Source organism: Canis aureus, chromosome 22 (genome assembly GCF_053574225.1).
Source record: "Canis aureus isolate CA01 chromosome 22, VMU_Caureus_v.1.0, whole genome shotgun sequence".
Classification (NCBI taxonomy): domain Eukaryota; kingdom Metazoa; phylum Chordata; class Mammalia; order Carnivora; family Canidae; genus Canis; species Canis aureus.
In genome coordinates, this window is record NC_135632.1 from 2635447 (window position 1) to 2659224 (window position 23778).

The following is a 23778-nucleotide window of genomic DNA, read 5'->3' on the forward strand; positions in this document are numbered from 1 at the left end:
TAGGGAACTCAATCTAGGGGAGAACAGGCACGGATCTGAATAATTTAATATGTGAGGATAATGGAGTGTCATGTGATAAGTGTTTAATCGATGTGTGTATAAAGTGGTGACTCCAAGCCACTGTCCCTGGGCTTGGGCAGAGGCAAAGCAGTCCAAGAGACGAGGTAAGCGGGAGAGGTGAGTAAACTTGCAGAGAGGAGGAGCAGGAAGCAGGAATGCGATGCACTTTTGAAATATGGGAAGAATTTTCCAGCTGAAAGAATAAAGGGAAGAGCATTCCGAGACGAAGGGATAGCAAGGGAAAAGTCACAGAGGTGTGGAAAAGAACAGTGCATTTGGGAAATCTGTAAGCTGCAAGAGAAGGCTCCAGATGCCAGCAGGAATGAGCTCACAGAGAGCTTTGTCTTTTGTGCAGAGCTACTGGGCTTTTACCTTTTAAGCAGAGAAGTAAGGTGACTGGATTTGTTTCTAGAAGCAGAATGTAGTAATTTAACAGCAGCCTCAAGCATGGATTTGGAGAAGGGCAAGGCTGCAGTCAGGAAAATGAGCAAGGGTTGGGGAATGATCGGGAGTCAGGAAATGACCGAGGGTCAGGGGCATGATCAGCAGGAAAGTGTATGATCTTAGTGCCAAGGTAAGAACAGCCCGGAAGTTGGGGGAATGTAGATGGAGTTACAAGGTTTGGGCTTAGGAGTTCATAAGTGATCAGTGAGTCCTCACAGGTGTAGTGGGGAGAGTCCCAGATAAGAGCTGGTGCAGGAGAAAATGTGGGTGGTTGTGAAGAGGCGGCCCAAATGGGAAGCTAGGGACCATGATTCCTGACTAGGATTGACTTATATTTATATGAGAAAAAAACTAAAGTTAAATGGGGGTAAAAAATCCAGAGGAAAACCAAGGATTAAACTAACACTTATGGGGCAACTTTTAGAAGCTGGGCACTGTGCCAGGCAAAACCATGCGTGCCCTTTTGTGTCATAACCCTCGCAATATCCACGATGTGCTAGAGCTGCGGTCCTTAGTTTCACAGATGCAGAAATTGACTTCAGGTAAGATAACTCGTCTGAAGCTTCACAATTCACAAGGGTAAAGCAAAGTTTTGTTCCCAGTTTATGTAACTCTGAGCCTATGCTGCAAGTGAGATCCAAAAAAAAAAAAAGACGAGCCCATCACATCATCTCATCAATGCGTCATGCATTTGTCAAAAAGCTCAGAGCCAGAGGGGAGAATCTGTGCGTCAGTGAAAGATGCTCACTGATGGTGTAGCTGGTCCACTGGATTCTGCATCTCTATTTCCCTGGGCCTGTGCAGCTACAACTAGAGGTGCTCTTTTTTTCCACCTCCCCTAGGATAAGGAAAGCAATACACTTACTACATCAAAATAAACTCCAGAGAGATCAAGATTTAAATGTAAAAAGAAAAGAATTAAAGAAAATGAAACCTAAAAGATTTAGAAGAAAATTTGGGATTAAAAGAATTATCTAGGAGGACTTTCAAAGCATGACACAAACTACAAAGCCTGATCATTTGGTGACATAAAAACTAAACACTTCTGGAGAGAAAGACCAGCAACCCAACTGAAAAGTGAACACATCCACAGACGGCTGAATAAAAGAAACACAAGTGAACTCTGAATATGTGGAAAGATGCAAATTGAAACTTCATGATGATTTTTTACTTTTCAGGTTAGCAAAGATCAAAAAGTTTGATATTATCACTCATTATTGGGCAAGGGAAATTGGCATTCTCAAACATTATCAGTAAGAGATTATGAGGCTATCTTAGAGCAATTTGGCAGCATGCATGAAAAGTTTAAATGGACATTACATTTGATCATGCAATTTCACTTCTAGTAATTCCTCCTATGAATATACTTATACCTGTACCTAAAAACGCACGTATCTTGCTTTTCAATGCAGCTACTGTATGTGTGTGCGCGCACAGAAAAGTAGGAACAATTCATTCACCGATAGGGACCATCCTGGGCCAACTATAGTATAGCTAGCTACACATAGAATGTTCCACAAAATTGAATGAGGCAGATATAGACTGATGTGAGCTGACCTCCAAGATATATCTCCAAGGAAAAAAGCCAGATGAACAATGGCTATAACTTATTACTATTTTTTAAGGAAAAAAACGTACACACACCTGTGTATGTATACGTATGATGTATACGTACGTGTACATGTGTCTACTTGTATATTCACAGACTATTACAGTGAATGGGAAACACCTAACGGTCCGAGGTAGAGAAACCAAGAACAGGTGAGGGAGACTTACCTGTCACTCTACACGCTTTTCTTTTGAAGATTTTTTTCACCCTGTGCCTTTATTTCTTTTTCCAGAAAAAAACGAGAAGGGGAAAGAAGGGCAAAGGGGGTGAGAAATGATGCATACAAGGGAGAGCAGGGCAGGAACACTACCCAAACAGATTTTTAGCTCTGGTCCCATTCTATCTCAGGCCAGCTTCAAGGCTCTTTGAGGCTCTACATTGGACAGGCCACCGTCACCAAAGGTTGGCTAAGGGACCAGGGAAAAGAAAAGGATCTTGGGAACCGTTTTACAGGAAGGCTTCTGACCAAACTTGACTATCTAGGCTCGGAAATGAACAACTAATCCTAACATCCAGGGGTGAAACGGGTCTCCCCAGAGGAAGTCACAAATCCCATGCACAGCTGTGTTGTTGTTTTACTTACCCTGAGAACAAAGAGGTTTTCAAAAGCATCAAACACCTCCAAAAAGTTCCATTATCACTTTTAAGTTTTACCAAAGGGCTCTGTAGCACAATGGCCATATTTTCTGAAGGAAAATTCAAGCCTCTTGGTCTGACCGTGGTTTGAGCACAGGGTGCCTATCCCTAGATTTGTAGGGAGGGTAGTAGTGCATACGGAGGCCTTAACACCAGTTGTCCGGGTGCAGACATTCTTTACCTCAGATGCTGACACCCTGGCTGTGGAAAAGCTGGAATTGGTTGGAAGTAACCCATACATGGGCTAGGGGTCACTAACCCACTCCGAACAGACAGTTCCAAGAGAACGTGATGCACCGGTACCTGAGGTCCTTGGTGCGACTGAGCCCGTTAGAGGGAAAGGGTATAGAGGACCCACTCCAAGGAAAGAAACCGAAGGACTAAACGTGGTGAAAAGTAAAGGAGCAGGATCCTTGCATGGAAGCTAGAAAGCTTGGCATCAAATTACTTATGCCTGACCTTTCGTGCTCCTATAGAAACTCTCATTAGTGTTTTCCCTTTTAAAATACGCCATTCGAATGAAGGAATGTCCACAGTCTCTAATTAAGAATCCAAACATATGAAGCCCAGAAATAACCTTAAAAAAAAAAAAAAAAAAAGAGGCCAACTCATTTTAATCTAAAAGCTCATATATGACTCGTGGCTTTTTTTTTTTTTTAAATAAAACTTGTCAAGATACAGAAGTGATCAGGATTATGTGGGGCTAGAGCACATATTTACATATGGCAAGCCGAGAAAGCAGCTGTAGGGAAGGCCCACCCCATTCCAGCCTAGAGCCCTGAGCTCAGCACCTTCTGAGGCGGGCAGAGGGGGAGCATTTCAAGATCCCCACTGACATCCATGTCCCTGTGGATACTCTCCCCCCACCTCTTTTAATGGTTGTGCAGCTTATCCCAGTGGGTCCCACACAAGACCGTTAGGGAAAATTCGATGTCTTGCTGCCAAAACTTAGCCCACAGGGACTTCATCAACACTAGGGGTTTCCAGATGCCTAGATCCTAAGTACCAGTAAACATTCTAAAACAAATTGGGGGAAAAAAATAAAAAGTAAAACAATTTGGGGAATGGACATAAGGTCGCTAACTTTTATTTTGCCACATTAGGACACTAACAGACACACAAACAGAATGCCTACCACCATCTGCTATCACCAGGGTTTCGTAAATGGAAAAAAAAAAAAAAAGACCTCTGATACCATATAGAGTGAAAGAAGAGTCTTCAATCTTAAATATCACGTATGTGCTCTCCTTTATACGTACGAGGTGTGTGTCTGTAAGAATATTTTTTAAATTATCTTGGGCAGCCCAGGTGGCTCAGCAGGTTTAGCACCGCCTTCGGCCCAGGGCGTGATCCTGGAGACCCGGGATCGAGTCCAACATCAGGCTCCCTGCAGGGAGCCTGCTTCTCCCTCTGCCTGTGTCTCTGCCTCTCTCTCTCTCTCCCCCTGTGTCTCTCATGAATAAATAGAAAAAAGAATGTTTTTAAAATTATCTTAAGAAGGAATTATAAGATTGTATTTACTTATCTGAGAGCGAGCCAGAGCGCGTGCAAGGTTGGGGGTGGGGGGCAGAGGGGCGAGGAGGGAGCCTCAAGCAGGCCCTGCGCTGGGCAAGGAGCTGCCTGCAGGGCTCCGGCCTGGAAGCCTCAGATCATGACCTGAGCCGAAATCAAGAGTTGGAAGCTTCACAGGCTGAGCCGCCCAAGCGGCCCTAAATGGGATTCTTTTAAGACTTTTTGTTTTAAAGATTTTATTTATTTATTCATGGGAGAGACAAAGACAGAGAGAGAGAGGGAGAGAGACAGAGACCCAGGCAGAGGGAGAAGCAGGCTCCATGCAGGAAGCCCGACGTGGGACTCGATCCCGGGGCCCCAGGATCACGCCCTGGGTGAAGGCGGCGCTAAACCCGCTGGGCCACCCGGGCTGCCCCTAAAAGGGATTCTCTTAGACTGAACGGTCAGCGCTCAGGAAAACTTCACCGCGTTCTAGTTCTTCTTCTACCAGGCTCCACGGGAAGCTTCTTCCTGAACCGGCACAGAACCTGCGCTGTTGGCTGGGCCCCACTGATCTGCTCGGCGCCGGCCACGGGCCTGCCTTTCTGCAGCCCCTGAATGCCACGCCGACAGGCCCGGTTCCCCATCATCGGGCCATCTCTGGGGCAAATGAGACTAAGTGTTCAGAAGAGAATCTTGAGGGGGCACCGGGGGCGCTCAGCCGGGGAAGCGTCTGCCTTCAGCTCAGGTCACGATCTCGGGGTCCTGGGATCGAGCCCTGCACTGGGCTCCTGGCTCGGCGGGGAGTCTGCTGCTCTCCCTGCTGCTCCACCTACTTGTGTTCTGTCAAATAAATTAAAAAAAAAAAAAAAAAAAAAAAACCTTGGGATGGTTTTAAAGGACAGCTCAGACGACATCTATTTGCAAAGCCAGGTCAATCACCAAGTCTTCTAGGAGGTTTCCAGTGCCTGAGTGTTGGCGGTGGAACAAGGAGACCCTGCCCAGCAGTGTCCCGGGGCCAGAGCCACATCCACACCCACAGGAGCCTCTTCCTGGGCAGAGGTGGGGGCTCTACTCAGGATGAGGAGGAAGGTCAGTCTCCTTGCCCCTTTCTTTAAAACTGAGTGTTGGTAGGAGGTGAGAGGCACACTCTGGAGGAGCAGCACCACAGATGATAGAATGCTAATGGAAACAGGAACACTGGGGCTTTGGCTACAAAGCCTGTAAAGCCTACAAGCTTCAGGAAGGCCTGTGGTGCACCCTGGGGGGACAGAGGTCAGTGAGCTGACATTTCCCAAACACACCGAAGGACCCCTAGCTCGCCTCAGGGACCACAGAAGAGGATGCCGTGAGTGCTCGCTGGCTCAGCAGAGACTGTCTTGGCATCTTGCAGAGTCCCAGGGGATTGACAAAAGAATGGTCGCTGCTTGGCAGGTGATGTGTTGTGGCTGCTGACAGCTGGAAGCCACACCGCCTCAGCTGTCCTTTTGAGCCCATCTTCTTCCAGTGAGGACAATGTTCTCAAGGTGAAAATGTCAACAGAAATGATTCAAAGTGGAACTGAGACCCAGCATTGGGGGCAAATATAAAGCAATCCTTGTGGCTATTTAAAAAAAAACAAACAAAACAAAAAACCCAACTCTGAAAGACTTCTGGGTCATCATCTATGAGTTGAGAGACCCAGACTCTAGAACCAGTCAAGGGTCCGGGAGAAACCATGATGAACAGAAGTGCCTGAAGGGCAGAGACAGGCAAAGACTGCCCTGATTTCTTAAAGTAAGAACAAATGGGTCCTGGAAACTTTACATGGTAAGTCTGATGATGCCTCAGGGCTGGTGATATGCACTTAGCAGAGACAGAGGGGATAACTCAGCCACTAGCATGGATAAGCATACAAAGCTCGTCCTATTTTCTCACTTATTGTTTTACTATGAAAGTGTGGCAGATAGGATATGGTTTGCAAGAAAGCGAGTTTTAAATTTTTCCTGTACCTATCTCAGGGTCTCATTTTCAGAAACCTTAATCTAATTATATTTGGGGAAAGACAATGACATTTCTAAGATATCAAAGTCATTTTGTAATTAAAACCTGGTCTCAAAAAAAAAAAAAAAAAACCACCTTGGTCTCATTAAGGATTCCCCTCCCTTCCCTTCTCTTCCCCTGGGGTGAATTACAAGCTCTGGGTTTATACAAAGGTCACTGTTGAATGAGGAAAGGTATTTACCTCTCCATCTTAATATAGCCTGGTCTGGACTCCCTTGAAATGTAGAATAGACTTAAGGTAATTAAAGGACAGTTGCCTCTATGTCCACATCTGCTAAGAGTCTCTGGTCTGGTCCTTCTACTGTCTTCTATCGAGTGGTCTCTTCTCCATCTGTGAAAGTAAGAGGACTTCACCCTTCAATGCTTTCTCAGCTAAATTCCCATTTTACTTGGGACACTGGGAGTGTTCAACTGCTCTCACCCTCTCCCTGGAGGGAGTTACAGAAGGCCGTGTGTGCCCACACCATCCTCATCCCATGCCCCTGGGTGCACATAGCCTCTCTGCAAAGCAGCTTTCTTCCAGAGCTCCCGCTGGGCAGCAGGTTCCTGGTTCCCTCTCCTCTCAGATCCCCAAAGGTAACATTCAGTTATCTCCATCCCCTTCTTGATTTGACCTATGATTGTTGGCAGGGGACATGTTCCCCACCTCCAGCACCTAATTCTCTTCACATTCTCCTTCCCCTTTCCATACCAGGGGGAAAGAGGGAAGAGGTATGGAGAATGGGGACTAACTCTGTTTGGTCTTGAGGACTTGAAACTTTTTCCCGTCTTTTGACTTTTTGATCCTTAATTTCATTTCTGGTTCCAAAATTCCCGTGAAATATTGGAAAGTTGACTGGCTGCATGCAAAGTGGTCACCAGCAAAAAGAAAGGGCAGCAAAAGTGAATTTGTTGAAATCTCACCATAACTTCCTACCTGGAAAAGACCCACAGTAGAAAATTTGGATAATACACAAAGGTAGATTCATTCACCATTTAGATACTAGATACTCTAGACAGACTAGATATCTAGATTGGGAGATTAGGCAAACGTTGTAAATATCAAACACCTCCATTCCAACAAGGCAGAGACTCACCAGATGGGCTGTGGAATCAAGTGATTTTGTAGCTGACTGAACAACCTGCTGGAAGCATTTTGAATTCTAGATCAATTTCTCCCTGGGAGGAGATCGTTAATGCTGTGCGACACAGTTTCGTACTGTACTGCATTCTGTTCAACAATTCCATTGCTGAGAACAGAAGACGTGATTCCCGCGAGTTTGTAGTTGGCCCACGGCTAGGAAAGACAGACTGGCCGTAACAATGGGCTGAGACTAACTTCATGAAACTCAGTTCAATACTAATGATGTCTTCCAGTTACATTTAATAATGTCACAGCTACAAGATAGAGGTGGCCCAGTGAAATAGTAAAGGGACACCAAATTCCTTAGAAGACCTAAACATAATAGTAATATGTGCCAACAGTGAGATATGATAGTTGGGAAGTCTTGTGGGTTTGGGCTGTGTTAATAGATCAGTGTCCACAGAAATAGTTGTCTCCTTGTAGTTTGTCCTGGAAAACTGCTTATTCCTTCAATCCAACCTCCAAGTGGTGTAGTTCCTCCTCAACAGCAAACCATAGCACTTCACTGCCTCCACAAGAAAGCTTACACTCTTTTCATGGTGTACCATGTCCTTCATAATCTGCCACAACTGCCTGGCCTCATGGATCATTGCTTTGGTCTCCTGCCTGCTGTCTCATTTCAAACATCGAGCAACTCCTTCCACACGCATTTTTTGGGCCTTCGTTACTTTGTCCAGGTCATCCTTGTCTAAATTTTCACCTCTGCTGTGAAGCACGGGAAAGTATGTATAGGAAGGGATGCTGACTGTTGGGCTAGAGCTTTGGGGTGGTGGGTGGGTGCAGACAACAGAACCCCATGGAGTCAGCAGCAACACAGCTTGAGAACCCACCTGACATAAGAGGCAAAGAGAAGAGTTATGCTAAATTGGGGAAGCCAGGTGCTGAGTGGGTGCCAAAGGGAGATGTCAAAGATATGGGAAAGAGACCAGAATTCAAAGAAAGGTGAGTGGGAAGAAAGGGAGCTGCCTACCTGGTATGCCTGCCACCTTTGCTATCTTTCTTTTTATTTTTTAAAGATTTTTATTTCTACAGAGAGAGCATGAACAGGAGGGGCAGAAAGGGGGAAGAGAGGGAATCCCAAGCAGACTCCATGCTGAGTGTGGAGCCTGAAGCTGGGGCTCAATCCCAGGACCTTGAAATCATGACCTGAGCTGAAACCAAGAGTCAGATGCTTAACTGAATGAGTTGCCCAGGTGCCCCGACTTTTGCTATCTTAATCATCTCCGCAAACCTTTTTAATCTTTATCTTCTCCCTCTCTCCTGATGCCAAGACAGAGATGACCTCTCCCTTCCCTCTGGCAGCTCTGTACTTTGAATATTTTTCTATTAGATCTCATATGACCCAGATTTTCAAGTATTTGTTTATATTTCCAATTCTCACATTAGATTGAACTCTTATTTGATAAAGGGGCTGTGATTTACCTATATTATCCCAGGTCTAGCCCATAGTACTACATTTGTACCACAGTATCTGGCACATAGCCCACAACTATACTACACAATACTACACACACACACCAACATTTATATTTATATATACAAACACACACACATGTGTTTCATAAATGGTATTTCTATCTTAAGTCTTGCCCGAAAACCATATTTCTCAAGGCATCATGCCAATATTAGCATATAAGAATATCCTAATCTGTTTCATTGTCTAGAGAATCAACTTAAAAAATACATTATTGAACAGAAAATGCTTTTAAATCCATGTTCAAAAAAAAAATAAATCCATGTTTGGAATTAGTCGTATCTCCAAATGGCATTTGGATCATAAGGTGTCATCACGTACACTCATGACTACTTAGCACCTACTTAAGTGAATCGAAGTCTTCTACTGGGAAGGAAACAAAGTACTCAATTTTAACACAAAACACTTCCACGCTGTTCTTCAAGTCTTGACTATGTGGGTGGGCTGATTCCCTACCATAGAAACGTGCTATTTTATTATTGCTCTCACATTTGCCTTTACCATATTTATACATACGTTTACTTTGGTAGAATAAACTTCAGAAAGTGTTCTACGTTAGAGAAGTTCATGGGCCACTGTTCTTGTCAATTATTTCTCATCTGCTCTTCGGAGCATGGAGTCTGAGCTACAACATTAAAAATGTTCCTTTTACTCTTAATGCTAATAAGTTTTAGTAATTCCTTTATTCTACAATTATCAGTTGAGTACCCATTATGTATTAGGCACTATTTGGGGTGCTGGGAATACATCAAATAACAGAGTTGTTAACACCCTGCCCTCAAGGACCTTATGTTTTAGTACAGAGAACAGAAAAAAAAAACAACAAATAAATATACAATATTATACCAAATAGTGACAAATGCTATAAAGAAAAATAAATGGGGTAAGGAGGACAGAGAATGACGGTGATTACTATTTTAGACGGTCTGTCCAGACGAGATCTCAAAGGAGGGGTAATATTTGGGCAAAGAGCTGAATGAAGTGAGGCAATCACGCTAATTTCTGGAATGAGAGTGTTCCAGGTGGAAGAAACAGCAAGTGGAAAAGCCCTGAGGCAGGAGCATGCTGGGAGTGTTTGAGGAAAGGGAGACCGTATCACTGTTAGCCTGGTGAATGAGGAGATAACAACTGAGTCTGGAGAAATTGCCAGAGGCCAGATCTTATAGAGGCAGGGTAGGATTTCAGATTTTATTCTCAGTGTGAGGAGAGTCATTGGAGACTTGAGCAGCTGGTGACATGATGTGATTTGAATTTTAAAAGGGTCACTCTAGCTGCTGAGAAAGGGAGAGCAGAATAAAGCCAGATGCTGGTAGGTGGTAAGGAATATGGTGGGACTGATGAATCCAGGATGCATCCGCTTCTTCATTTTGTTTGTTGTAGGAAGCAGCTCTCTTCCATAATTCTATGTGCCCCAGTCTCTTCCCTCGGGAGGACTGCCTTCGGAGCAGCTCCAGGATGACAGCAATTCCTCCTCTGCTGGTGTCAGCAAAGACAGATCTGTCTTCTCGTCCTCTGCACTCTGTCTGGGATTTCCTCAAGGGGCTGACGCTTCTCTCGTATTGGCTTGAGTCGATGGAGGCCCCATTTATCAGGCCTGCAGATTTTCTGTTAATATAATTGATGAGGTCCTCAGCTACCTGACACTTTCCTTCCTAGGAATTCCGTTGATTAAACCAAACCCAAGATGAGAGTCCATCAGATCTGCTGAGTCACTGCAATGTGACAGCAGAAGGGCAGAAAGACCATGTCTGTGGACTTTGGGGCCTTGTCCGCTACCTGGTCTTTCACACACGACTAAATTTATGATGTCTCAACAAGATGTACCTACTGCAAGGTTGGGGTGGTGTCCCACACAAGACGGTAAGAACTCTGGGCCTGGGTGGGGCTCTTCCCAAACCATTCATATGTGGTCTACAAAGGCAAAGTGGCCAATTTCACTACCTATAATGGTCAAATAAGCTCCTGTCAGCATTATCCTCCTGAAGATAACAACCATAAACTCTGAATATAAAACAACTACCTGAAAGCACCCAAGAACAATGAAAAAAAAAAAAAAAAGACACATTTATTGTGAGGAGAAACAGTCTGCCATAGACCTTAAGTGCCCCTGTACACTGGGAGGTGGCATAGACCCATAACCTTCTTTCTGGGTGTGCCTAGGGCAGAAGGTCCTGACCGCTCATAACCTGAGCCATTACTCAGAATTGAATTTGTAGTAAGCAAATGTGGGATTATAGAAGGTCTCCCTCAAAGAATAGGCTTCTTAACTGTTTAACATAAACGAGATTCCCCAAACCCAGTGTTCCTGTCCTGTAATGCAACCCACTGTGTGTGCAGGCTTCTATCTGGCCAGGCCCATGGAGTCATCGTTGTGGGACTTGGGGGCCAGCAGGAATCAATGCCAACATGTGGATACCAATAATGTTTCCTATGCCAGGAGTAATAAAGCCCTTCTTTCTGACCTATGAAATAGTGACAGGCTTATTTATTGGCTGGTAAGTAGGATAAAATAAAATCTCAGATCTTGACAGAAGGGAGTCGACACTTGAAAGAAGGGAATGGAAGCAGATAGATTTCGCATTTTCATGACTTCTGGCCTGACAGCAGGTTTCATCTATGTCCTGTGGAGTGGTTGAGACTCTGCTAGAAAGACTGTAGTCTTTCTGGGTTAAAGAATCAGAGGGCAAAGTTTGGGCAGCCACACCCACTGGAAAGCAAAAGGGAAATCACAGAAATGAGAGCCAGAGGGAGGAACTATAAATTCTGTCTATTAATTCTGCCCAAATGTCTGGCTGACCTCTGAACCACGCATTTGCAAGGCAGACTCCAGATGGCCCAGGAGAGACTAAACTTTCAGAAATGAGATTGCAGCTGCTGCCCAGGAGACAGAGTTTGTACTCTGAATTCAATTATGTTAAGTGCCTGCTATAACAACAGCAACAACCCTATGGAGAAATAGAATAGCATCCAGAATCTCCACAGACAACACTTACAATGTCCAGAATATAATCCAAAGTTACTCGACATACAAAGAAATGAGAAAATAGGACCCATTCTCAAGATTTAAAAATGCAAACAAAAACACAAACAGAATGACCATGAGATGACTGAGACATTGGGATTAGCAGGCAAGGATTTTGAAACAGCAATTCCATCTCTCTGCTCACGGGTGGAAAGGAAAATATGCTCATCATGAATATAAAGGAAGTTTCTATTAGTTTGCAAATGAAAGCTATGTATTTTTTTTAAAGATGCAAATTCCAGAATCAAGTAATATAATTTACGGGAAAATAATCACTACATGGGTAGATTTTCAGAAGCATCGCTTCACATCCTCCTTCTGCTTCACTCCATTGCTTCTCAGAAGCTTGCCAATTGGGGTGGGGGCAGTGGCGGTGGCGGTGGTGATGGCCATGGCAAGGATTTGAGGACTCCGATGTGCACTGGATCCTCTGCCATGGCCATCCTTCTTCTTGAGAATGGAGATAGAAGCAAAAAATAAAATTGGAGCCACATAAATAGAAATTTCCCAATTAAAAAAAAAAAGAATAAAAGATTTAAAAAATAATCAGTCCTCCAAGGACTTAAGGAATAATATTCAAAGGTCTAACATATATGTAATTGAATATGAGAGAGAATACAATTAAAGAAGTAATTACTGAAAGTTTCCCATATTTTTGGTGAAGACATTAATTTACAGAAGGTCAGCAAACCCTAGATAGGATAAATATAAAGAAAACCATCCCTAGGCGCATTTTATAGTCAAAGTCCCAAAAAGCAAAGATACAGAAAAAATTTGAATGTAGCCAGACACGCACGACACATTATCAAGATGGTAACTGTGGTTCAGGTCATTTAACTTCTCAATAGAAACTGTAGAGGCCGGGGACCTGTAGAATAAGCTCTTTAAATTATTGGGGGTGGGAGTTTTGGGAGGGATTCAATCCAGAATTCTATATCCTGGAAAAAGACAAAATAAAAACATTTTTCAGACAAAAGACAAAATTTGTCCCCATTAGATATTTAGTGTAAGAAATGCTAAAGGAGGATCCCTGCGTGGCACAGCGGTTTGGCGCCTGCCTTTGGCCCAGGGCGTGATCCTGGAGACCCGGGATCGAGTCCCACGTCGGGCTCCCAGTGCATGGAGCCTGCTTCTCCCTCTGCCTATGTCTCTGCCTCTCTCTCTCACTGTGTGCCTATCATAAATAAAAAAAAAAAAAGAAAAGAAAAGAAATGCTAAAGGAGTAGCATTTCAGGTAGAAAGAAAACAATACCAGACAAATAATTATTAGGAAAGAATGAAGAGTGCTAGAAATGGCAAATATGTGGGCAAATAGAAAAGACGATTTTTTTCCCTCTGAATTTCTTTAAAATCATTGGACTCTATGAAGTAAAACTTCTAACATTGTCTCAAGGGGCTAAAGTATATGTAATCTAAACGGTGTGGGGTGCCTGTAAATGGACCTATATATTTGCAAAGTTTCTATGTTATATACACATATATTAAAAATATATACATATTTTTAAGATTTTATTTATTCATGAGACACAGAGAGAGAGAGAGAGAGAGGCAGAGGGAGAAAGAAGCAGGCTCCATGCAGGGAGCCCCACACGGGACTTGATCCCGGGTCTCCAGGATCACACCCTGGGCTGAAGGCAGCACTAAACCTCTGAGCCACCCAGGTTGCCCTAAAATACATATATTTAACATATATGTTAAAATTTAACTCTAAATAAACTATAAAAAGCTAAGGAACGTATATTATACTCCCTAGAGAAACCATTATTAAAGATAACGAAAAGTCATGTAACTAAAAAGACAATAGGTAAACTAAAATACATTTCTTTAAAAAACACAATTTTAAAATGCCAAAATAAGATAGTAAGGAAGTACAAAGATAAAAGAGCAGAGGGATAAACAGAAAGCCTAATTCTAACATAAATCCAATATTATTAACAATTACATTAAATGTTAATAGACTAAACACCCTGACGAAAAGGCAGAGTTTGTTAGAAGGAATGAAAAAGCAAGATCCAAATGTATGCTGTCTTCAAGAGATGCACTAGGTATATAAAGGTAGGTTCAAAGTAAATGGGTAGAAAAAGTTATGCAATGTCAACAGTAAGGTGGTGGTGGCTGGGGTGGCCATATTAATATGTTAATAAAAGATAAAGTAGACTTTAAGACCAACAGTATTCCCAGAAATAAAGTGACACATTTTATAATGATAAAAAGGTTAATTCATCAGGAGGACATAACAGCGATTAGTATGTACATCTTAACAGACCTTCCACAATGTATGCAACAATTGAAAAATCAAAGAGAGAAATAAGCCATTCCGCTTTCAGCAACTGCTAGAGCAACTAGACCAAAAAGCATCTGTTAAAAATATCCCAGTCTACATTGTAGGCCCCCAATTAAAAAGCCCAGCCTATACAACTGTCACTGACAGTGTTCTGGGGACATCTTTGGAGTTTCACATATGTAAATAAGTGTCCAGAATAAACTAGACGTGTCCATCATGGGCCCACCCAGGCCTCCGGTTCCCTTTCATGGAAAATGTCACACTCGTGACCTCACTGAAGCAGCAGGGAGAAAGTCGTCATCATCATGAGGATCCCATTCCCTGCTGCTACCGCCCCTGCACCCTGAAAGCTTGCTGGGACCAGAACGGGCACGTCCCTACGGGCACTGAGAGCTCTTCCTTCGTGCCAGTGTACGAGAAGGCATTTCTTCTCGGTGTCAAGGACTCTGCCAGAACTGAGCTAACGGCCAGAAGCTGGACCTATCTGATGCTCTTTCACAGCCCTTCTAGCTGGAGACACTGAGAAAACAAGGTTGTCAGCAGGCAGCACTGGAGCTGAGAAGATCTATAGAAATGTCACCGCGAAGAGAGTTAGGAGTTCTAGGTTTTGAATAGGCGGGTCCAATCTGCTAGGTGCACACACACACACACACACACACACACAAGAGAAGAAAGAAATGAAGTCCGAGATCTAGAAGTAGGCAGCAGACACCCAGGGGTAGCTACGTCTGACTGGTGGAGAAGCCCCCACCACTGGGGATGCTGCACCAGCTCCCGTTTCTGAGGTTTCTAGAGCTGCCTGGTATCTACTCAGAGGAGACTTGGCTGTTCCTTGGTTTCCTTGGAGTCCTGTGAGGCTTGTCATTCCTGGTCTATCACATTATGGGTATCTGAACAGTAAACCTCATCTTACTTGAGCCGAAGCAAGTGAGCCCTTTGTTTTGTGCAATTAACTTAATTAGCTCGCAGTTATTAATAAAATTCAGGCTCTGCTGCTCAGTGCTTACCAACTCTAGGAGTTGGTATTAGGATTTTAATTTGGTGAAGACATCAATTTACAGATTCAAGAAGGTCAGCAAACTCCAAGCAAGATAAATACAAAGAAAATCATCCTTAAGTATAATAAAATTGCTAGAAACCAAAGAGAAAAACTTGAATGCAGCCAAAGGCACAGGACACATCTTAGGCTTTCATGTTATGCTAAAGCCTTTACATTCCTTAATGTAGAAACAGCACTATTTTAAAATACAAAATTTGCATTTCTTAATATATAAAATTTATTTTTTTAACATGAAACAAGTATTCAAAGGAAACCAAGGAAATTAATTTCTAAATGTTTCTGAAACACATTAAATAATAGTATCCATTTCTTCTTGGCCTATGAGTCACATTTATTTTGAAAGAGACTTGTGAGAGACATATGCTTCTCAATAAAGTCTAACAATAAAAATAGTGGCATGTATATTGCAGTTTATAAATAAAAATGGACATAACTAGAACAAGACTCGTAAGTTGCTGTAGAGTAATTATTGACGTACAGGAAAAATTAAAAGGCACTAGACTGGGTTTGGGTCTTAGATTTTTCTACTTGTCTACCTAAAAGATACCAGAATAGCTCCTCTGAGCCTCAGTTTCCTCATCTGTAAGACTGCAATAATAGTATCTACCTCATACAGTTGTGTGAAGATTAAATAAAACAATATATGTATGAAGTGCTTCATAGCACATGCGGCACAGAACAAATCCTCAATGAATGAGGATTGTCATCCTCGCACCCTTGGGCTCACATGGCAACTGGAACTCAGTTCCGTAATGTTAGGGACTGAAGTCTCATAAGCCCTCGCTTGGAAGAGAAAGGGGAGGAGGGAAATGCAGAGAAGGAGGTGTTTGAAGACCGTCTAAGCAGGGTTGCAGTGGGGTCAACAAAAAAAACAAGCTCCTCTGGCCCTCACTCTCGAGGAAGGGCCTGGAATAAACCTCTCAGGGCAGGAATTAACTCTTGCCTTTACATCCCTGGTGCATGGTGGAGACTTTGGCCCAATAAACGTCAGTTGAATGAATGAATAATATTGCAACAAAGAACCATCATAACATGGCTATGGCTGTGAAACAAAGTCCCCAAGCTAGCAGAGCCCTGGGAAACAGGGGTGCCCTTGGACAGCTGGCTCCCGTATGGTACCAGTGGGAAAACTGTCAGCCAGGTGAGTGTATGGCATCAAGTTATCATCCTTGGCACCGAGCAGGTGCTCAATACCTACTGAATGATGAGTGCATGAAGAACTATGGCATCCTCTGAAGAACCTGTTCATCAAAATCACGAAAATGTCACTAATTCGTGGGAAGCAGATATGGGCAACATTTGTGGATGTTATAGATGGATAGAAATTCTAGAACAGAGTCAAATGAAATCGTTTTGTACTTATCTATTTTGCTTCCTAATTAAAGTGCCTTGCAATATAGATCAATTTAGAAAATAGGGCTTGGCCGACCACAGGCTTGAGAGAGCCAAGCTGTTGCTAAGGACAGGATGAACTTGAATTATTTAAATGAAAATACTTGCCTACCCATTCAGCTCAAAAAGATGCTGACATAGCAGCATCTAGAGTTTGGCTTTTATTTTCCTACTAATTCTGACTCACATTTCTGACAAGGCCCTAAAAGCACACCCAACTCTTCATGTATTTTCCTAAAACACAGTGTTATCCTGAGAGCAAATGTTAAAAAATGCGAAATAAATTGTTCCAGTTTTTGACAATTGTTCTATATGAGGTTCCTCGGCTTTAAGAAGCAGTAATAACACATAAGTGAAGGAATTAAAAAGAAAATGCTCTACATGTTTGAAACGCTGTAAAAAAAATCACAAGAACTTTGTTTCTTTATAATACCTGATATGAAGCCATTTCCATAATGATTCTCTTTCTGGTTGTTCTAAAAGCAGCAGGAGGTATTGAAAAAGGCAGCCTTGGGGTAGAAATGCAAATTCCTGTTATTATAAAAGTATGGAAAGATTGCTTGGGACCAAGAAAGTCAAGGTCTGCCTAGGCTATTATAACAGGAACCGAGGTGGAGTTGCCACATGCAATGTTCCTAATGCACTTCTCTGGGTATTTCACAATAAGCCATTACCATGGCAACTTAACCTCCAACCACACAAAAGAAACACCTCAAATTCTTTCTTCAGAATGACACAAATCTCACACAGGATCAAGGGATTGGTTTTAAAAATACTTCTCTAATGCTATTTTTAATGGCTGAAAAATAGATTTAGGAAGGGAGGTGGTCAGTGTAGACAGATGAACCAAGCACATGAAGGACTGTTAGACATTTTCACAGTTTTAAAGGACTTGTGGTTCTACTCTAATGATGTAAATAAATACACATCTGTGTACACTGGTTAGAGAAGGGTGTGGTGAGGAAGAGGGTTATTTTCACCCCCCAGATACCAACAGAATAGAAGTGCCACAGTTTTAGGTAATTCCAACCCACTCCAGTCTTTGTCTTTAATACCTGTCATCTTACTTCAAGGATCTTCGTGGTAACCAGTCGCTCATCTGCACACAGCAGTGTGGGGTGGGGTTGGGGTTGGGGGGGAAGAACTCATTTCCTATGGGAGTCATTTCCTACATGAGTCCCAAATCATGAAAAATTAGGGATTCAGGAGTCAAACGGTAGAGGGAGAGCCGGCCAGAGCGCCCAGGGACCTGGTGACCAGGGCACAAGGGCGGCCGGTTCGCAGGCACAGCCAGTTCACGCCAATTCGACCTCTTGGGAAAACGCCAGACCCATGGGCTTCCTCTTGGCACATCATAGCATCATCTTTTAATAAAAAGAGAGCTGAGATGTCGTAAGCGAAGCAGCCTCCGCGACAGCATAACGTGTCCCTGGAGCACGCTGGGCCCGCCGTGAGCGAAGGCAGCAGCCTCAGGAAGGAGGTGACGCGGGGACACCAGGAGCCTTTGAGGAGCCCCGGAACTCCTGCTCCTGAATGTCGCGTTTCTGGTGGGAATTCTCTTGGGATCCTGTGGTTCCCTCAAAGTGCTCTCGAGAGGTGGGTGAGAATGCTCGTGTGAAGCTTTAAAGAGCATCCTGCAGGCCTGAGTGGTTCGGCATCCCGCCTCACTATGTGTATTTTGAGTTCAGTCGCATCAAACGTTCACTCAACAAACTCAAAGTCAATAAGAGGTACTGAGTCAGAGAAGGGAAAGGAGGAAAAATAACTCAAGCTGTTCTGTTGGTGATTTCCTTCAGCCAAGGACTGTTCGGGATGAGACAAGGTGGAGAGTCTGGTGTTCCCTCCGAGGGACCTGTGGCTGACGCACAGCAAGCACCTCCCTGGGCTTAAGCGATCCTCACGCTCACGGCCCTGACCACAGGCTGACTTCTACACCCGGTGGCCTCCAACGTGGAATGTTCCCAGACGATTTTCAAGGGTAATTTTGGCTACACCTGTCTTTCTCCTTACCTGCTGACTTTGGAACATAATTGACACGTAACACGTGCCTCCACTATTTTTAATTTTAGGATAGGTCAGAGGTCCTTGACTTCCTGGAACCAGGCTTTCTGGTCCCTTTAAAATATCATTTCCACTACCTGAAATTTAAAACTCAAAAAATTATCCCGCTTATAAATAGAGCGAGGCTCCAAAGTTTATTTGCAAGCTGGCTGTTTGGAACTCAGAATGCGTTTTGCTATAAAAACAAATGTTATAAATGGTGCAAAAGGTATGTGGGTTCCCAGAATAGCCTACAGACGTCTTTGTTCTGAAATTTAAACATTTGCAAAGGAAGACGAGAAGGAAAAGGTAACAAGGGTGTAGGGGAGGAAGCGTAGTATAATGACAGTGCACTCGTGCCAGGCTATCCGTGTCCAGACACCGTCACTTGCTGGTTTCTGGCCGTGACCAAGCTCGTCTCCCTGTAGCTCAGTTCGCTCATCTCTAAAATGGGAGAGAATGCCTCCGGGCACGTGTGAGGATATAAGCAGCCAATATGATGCACGGTGCCCAGAAAAGGGGCTCTGGGCTTGCTCACATGGCCGTTTCCCTGGGTGTGAGCGGCTCTCACACTCCAGCATGTCCACTGCCTTTGCCTCTCCAAACACCAGCCATTTCCCAGAGGGGGAATTCTGAAATCTTAACCAAACCCATGCCCACCACACAAACAATCGCTCTAAAGGATATTTGCTTTCACTTGAAGAAAAGGACGGGTGTGCTGAAGGCAAGGAAGCCTGGGAAATGCTCCCCTCCCCGGCCAGCCTCTGCGCTGACCCCCTTCTACCTGCCTCCGGCCTGGGGCTTCTGGAGCACATGGAAGAGGGAGGAGAACTTCCAGCCCACTTCCCAACCCCCCTGGAGGGTGTTTATAGAGCAGCCCCCGGGCAGTAAGGACAGAGGGAGGAGGGAGAACTCTTCCAGCTACTTTCGGGGGCTTGGCCCGCAGCCCTTTCCCCCACGCGCAGCCAGCACTGCTCACAGTCCTGCTGGGTGGCCTCCCACCTTCTAGGTCTTCTCCGTGATCTCCCAAGTATTCTCTGTGGGAAAATGGCAAAAGACTGCGGGTTGTCCCCAGGTAAGAACACCCAGAACCTGCGTGGACCCTCCTCACCACTTTCTCGAGCTCAGGGAGAAAAGAAGAAAAAAAAAAAAAAAGGCATCCTTAAATAAAACCTACTTTGAGGAAGAAAACAGCATTTCCTGACCTCTTTTCAGCGCGTTAGAGTACATACCAACGCTTGCACCATCCATCCACCCATCTGTCCATCCATTCATCCATCCGTCTGCTCATTCAGTAAATTCAAATCTTTGGGAATACCTTCTGGAGCATCCCATAGTACATATTTATAATAGGATAATCAGATTTTGTTAAGGAGTTCATCTTAATTGCCATACTCCTTTGTAGGAAGTCAGGTTCACAATAGTTACTGTCAAGTTTTTAATATTAAAAAAAAAAATAAGTAAACCTTTTATTTCTTTGTTTTTGTTAAAGGGAAAGTTCCTGCCCTCCAGGAGCTTGCAGTTTAGACCAAGGAGAGCAAACCGCCAGCCTAGATCAGGGGCAGCCCTACTGTGTCCAGGTGCCGGCCGACCGCAGCTTTGCTGGCCAGTGTCAGTGCAGCGGGGCCGCAGCGGGGTCACCTGCGGTTCAGGGTCCAGGCCCGGCCCTCTGCCTCACAGCACCGTGTCAGGGCCTGGAGACCCCGCAGTCTGTGGGAAGGGCGTTTGGTATCTGTGAACATACTTCTCATTACCCGGAGCAGGGCCCGTTCTGCTCCCGCCTTGAGGGAGGTGGCCAGTCACCTGGATGTATAAGGATGCTCACAGTGTGGCAGAGCCTTAGCATCAACGTCAAAACTATACCATCAAGACAGACTGCATGCTTAATTGGAAATCTAGAACACATGGTACCCATAGTTGAGCCGTTTCTAGGCTGTTTCCTTCCACTTGATTTACCGGGGGATTTGGAACAAGATTAAAAAAAAAAAAAAAAAGGGATCCCTGGGTGGCGCAGCGGTTTGGCGCCTGCCTTTGGCCCAGGGCGCGATCCTGGAGACCTGGGATCGAATCCCATGTCGGGCTCCCGGTGCATGGAGCCTGCTTCTCCCTCTGCCTATGTCTCTGCCTCTCTCTCTCTCTGTGTGTGTGTGACTATCATAAATAAATAAATAAATAATTAAAAAAAAATACAGATCATGGGCACCTGGGTGGCTCACTTGGTTTGGTTGAGCAGTTGACTCTTGATTTCAGTTCGGGTCATGATCTCAGGGTTGTGGGATCGAGCCCTGTGTCAGGCTCCAACCTCAGGGGTTGGGAGTCTGCTGGAAGATTTCTTTCTCTCTCTCTGACAAATCTTTAAAAAATGAAGAAGAAACAGATTTTAAGAGAATATGCAATAGGAAATGTTGACGAGTGGAACATTTAGTTTTCGTTTCACTGGCTTATGTGTGAGAGATAAACATGTAGGCATAAGTGAGTGCTGTGCGAGGGGGCCTCTTCCTCAGGGCTCTCCAGCTGTGCTACGTCAAGTCGCATGCGGTCCACCAGAACTTCTGACCCCTGCACCCCAAGCCTTGTGATGAGGGTAGGATTGCTCCTTAGCGCTCTTTTAAGCTTGGGTGCCAGCAGAGGTGACAGGGATTGCTTCTGGGCAGAAGCTCAGAAGCCGCTGTACCACTTGCCACACTCCATTGGTTTATCAGAGCAATGGACAAGGTCCCAGGGATGACCATCTGTGAGCTTGGGGCCCCAGGGTAAGGACCCCCAAGCTGAACCCCCGGCTGACCCATGAAGAAATGCAATGTGAGCAAGAAATAAAGCTTGTGGCTGAAGCTGCTGAGCCTTGGGGCTGTTCGTTCCTACAGCATAACCTGGACTCTAGGCTCTGACGGCAAAACGTGGGCCAGGAGACCGTTGTTTCACCGCCAGGCTGACTGTGGAGGAGCCGCTGAAAGGGTTCCTCCTGCGTATTTCCAAACTCCCCTATTGCTCTTGTAACTTGTCTTCTAATCTCAAAGCTCTTGGCTACCCTTTGGCTTTTTATACAGAAACCTGACTTATTTAGCTTTGTTGTTGCTGTTGTTGATTTTGTATTTGTTTTTGAAGCAGTGGCAAGGTACGAAGCAGGAAAAAGCTCTAGATGGGGAATTAGAAGGTGGAGGTTGTTTCACTGGCTTATTGACTGCATTCACCAGCTGTGGGACCCTATTACTATTTTGGGACCCCAGCTTCCTGCAAGTAGCATAGACAACTTGGATTAGACCCTAGATGGCAAAGAGCATCCCGTAATGAATTATACCCAGCTCTGAAATCAGTTTTGTTCAGTCTACATAGGGATGGGTTCTCCTGTCCCCCTTTCCATCAAACCAGGGCAATAAAAATCTATTTGCCGCCTGCTTGCTTTTTCACATGCATTCACTCAACAAATACTGAGTGCTCAGTGTGTGCCATCCACTCGTCTAGGCACTGAACTCATAGTGATACACGAAAGAGGCTAAAGATCCGTGGCCTCCTTGAGTTGACAGTCTAGAGGATTCCCAGCTTCTCTTCCCTGGAAGACTCAGCAACACGAGGCTCCTGTATCTCAACAGCAAGGACTTTTGTGAAGAGCAGTTGCATCTTCAGACTGGGACCTGGCTTCTGCCTCTGCGGGCTTGGGGAGGGCCCAGCCAGGTGCTCATTTTGCCCGCCGGAGCCTGTGGGCAGCTACGCTTGGATGCTCGGACCAAGCGACCTCTCAGAGTCCTGCCTTCCTAATAGTCATCATTATAAAGTCTATGCCACGTAAAATGAAAACAGTATTTCCAAGCGTGTGACAGAAAACCTACGTCTTAATACGGTCACAAATTCTATAAGCGGGGCTGTGGGTGTATGTAACACAGGAAACGGCCTCTGTCCTCTCTCCCTCTAAAACCCACTATCTCTCCCTTGGCCGACTCCTCCTTTAGGAAGAAAGAAGTACAGCCAACAGGGTCCGCATCTCCTTCATCTCCACCCGGCTCTCTGCCTCCCTGTGTCACTGCTCTCCTGGCAGGCTCCTCATCCCGGGTGCAAAACAGCTTTGCAAATAACCAGGGGTGCACATACGTTAGGGATCTTCAATATTTAACTACCTAAGACTGTATGTAGTTCAGCAGTTGGATGGAAATTAGCATGTCACTTCCACAAGATTCTGGAAAGTCCTCCGTGGGCTCTGCACCATTATTTACTAACCGCGTCGTTGCTCTCCTGTGCAGTGAATCCAAGGAGGGGTGTGGGCGTGGAGTAATGGTTATGTGTTTCAGCTCCAATGGGAACAGGCTTTGTGAAAACTACGTGGGCTGGTAGACACTAAAAAATTATTTGCAAGGTTATTATAAGTTATCTGTACCCAAACCATTCTTTTCCCTCCTCCTTTCTTTTCTTGTTCGTTTGCTCTTTCTTCTTCCTTAAATGCAAGAGCAGATGAGTCATCTTTTTGAGTAATTTCCTTATTAAGTCGCAGGGTTAATGGTATCAAGGTAGGGAACAAGGTAGGGAGGAAGGGAGACAGTACACCAAGGCTATTACCACACGTTAATGGGTAGACACACACCTACCTACACCCACGGCGCACACGTCTATATTCCATTACTCAAGTGAAAGACAATTAAAAGGTCATCTTGCTCTGTAAAAATCTACATCTAAAAGCTGAGACATAGTAAGCCAAGTTTCCACCAGAGCAAAAATTTATAGCCAAGTTATAAAAGCTTGAAAAATAGCATGACACAATGGAAACCTTGCCACAATCTTAATTACACTGTCACCAGACACAATGTTAAAATGTACACATAAATGTTCCTTTTTCATCCTACGAATTAGTCCTGGATGTGCCTGGGATTATATTCCTAGTGTCTAACACACCTATCCCCATCTCAAAGCAGAATTCTCATTCTAGGCCCCAGATCATACTAGGTTCTATTCTGTCAAGTTTCTAGAAAGGTCTCTCTGAAGCTGCACCAGATATTAATGAGAAAAACAAAAAAAATAATTCCAATAACATTGAGGACTCATTATGTTCTAGGCCCTGGGTGCAGCAGGTTACCTGCCTTGTCTCGTATAACCCCCAGGGCTACCCTGTAA

At 44.4% G+C, this 23778-nt stretch overlaps 1 protein-coding gene and 1 long non-coding RNA gene across 5 annotated transcripts in view; both read right to left on the reverse strand.

Annotated features, from left to right (window-relative positions):
• LOC144293651 (uncharacterized) overlaps positions 1-17310 on the reverse strand; it is a 32584-nt gene extending 15274 nt beyond the window's left edge. The window contains exons 1-3 of one of the 2 annotated variants that reach the window (XR_013360852.1): positions 17072-17310; positions 9397-9505; positions 6343-6614 (exon numbers count right to left, since the gene is read on the reverse strand). This is a non-coding gene — a long non-coding RNA (uncharacterized LOC144293651). Of the gene's footprint in view, positions 1-6342; positions 6615-9396; positions 9506-17071 lie in introns of those variants that run through there. The other variant, XR_013360853.1, reaches the window with a different exon arrangement.
• KCNAB1 (potassium voltage-gated channel subfamily A regulatory beta subunit 1) overlaps positions 1-23778 on the reverse strand; it is a 359776-nt gene that overhangs the window by 183482 nt on the left and 152516 nt on the right. The window lies entirely within an intron of this gene.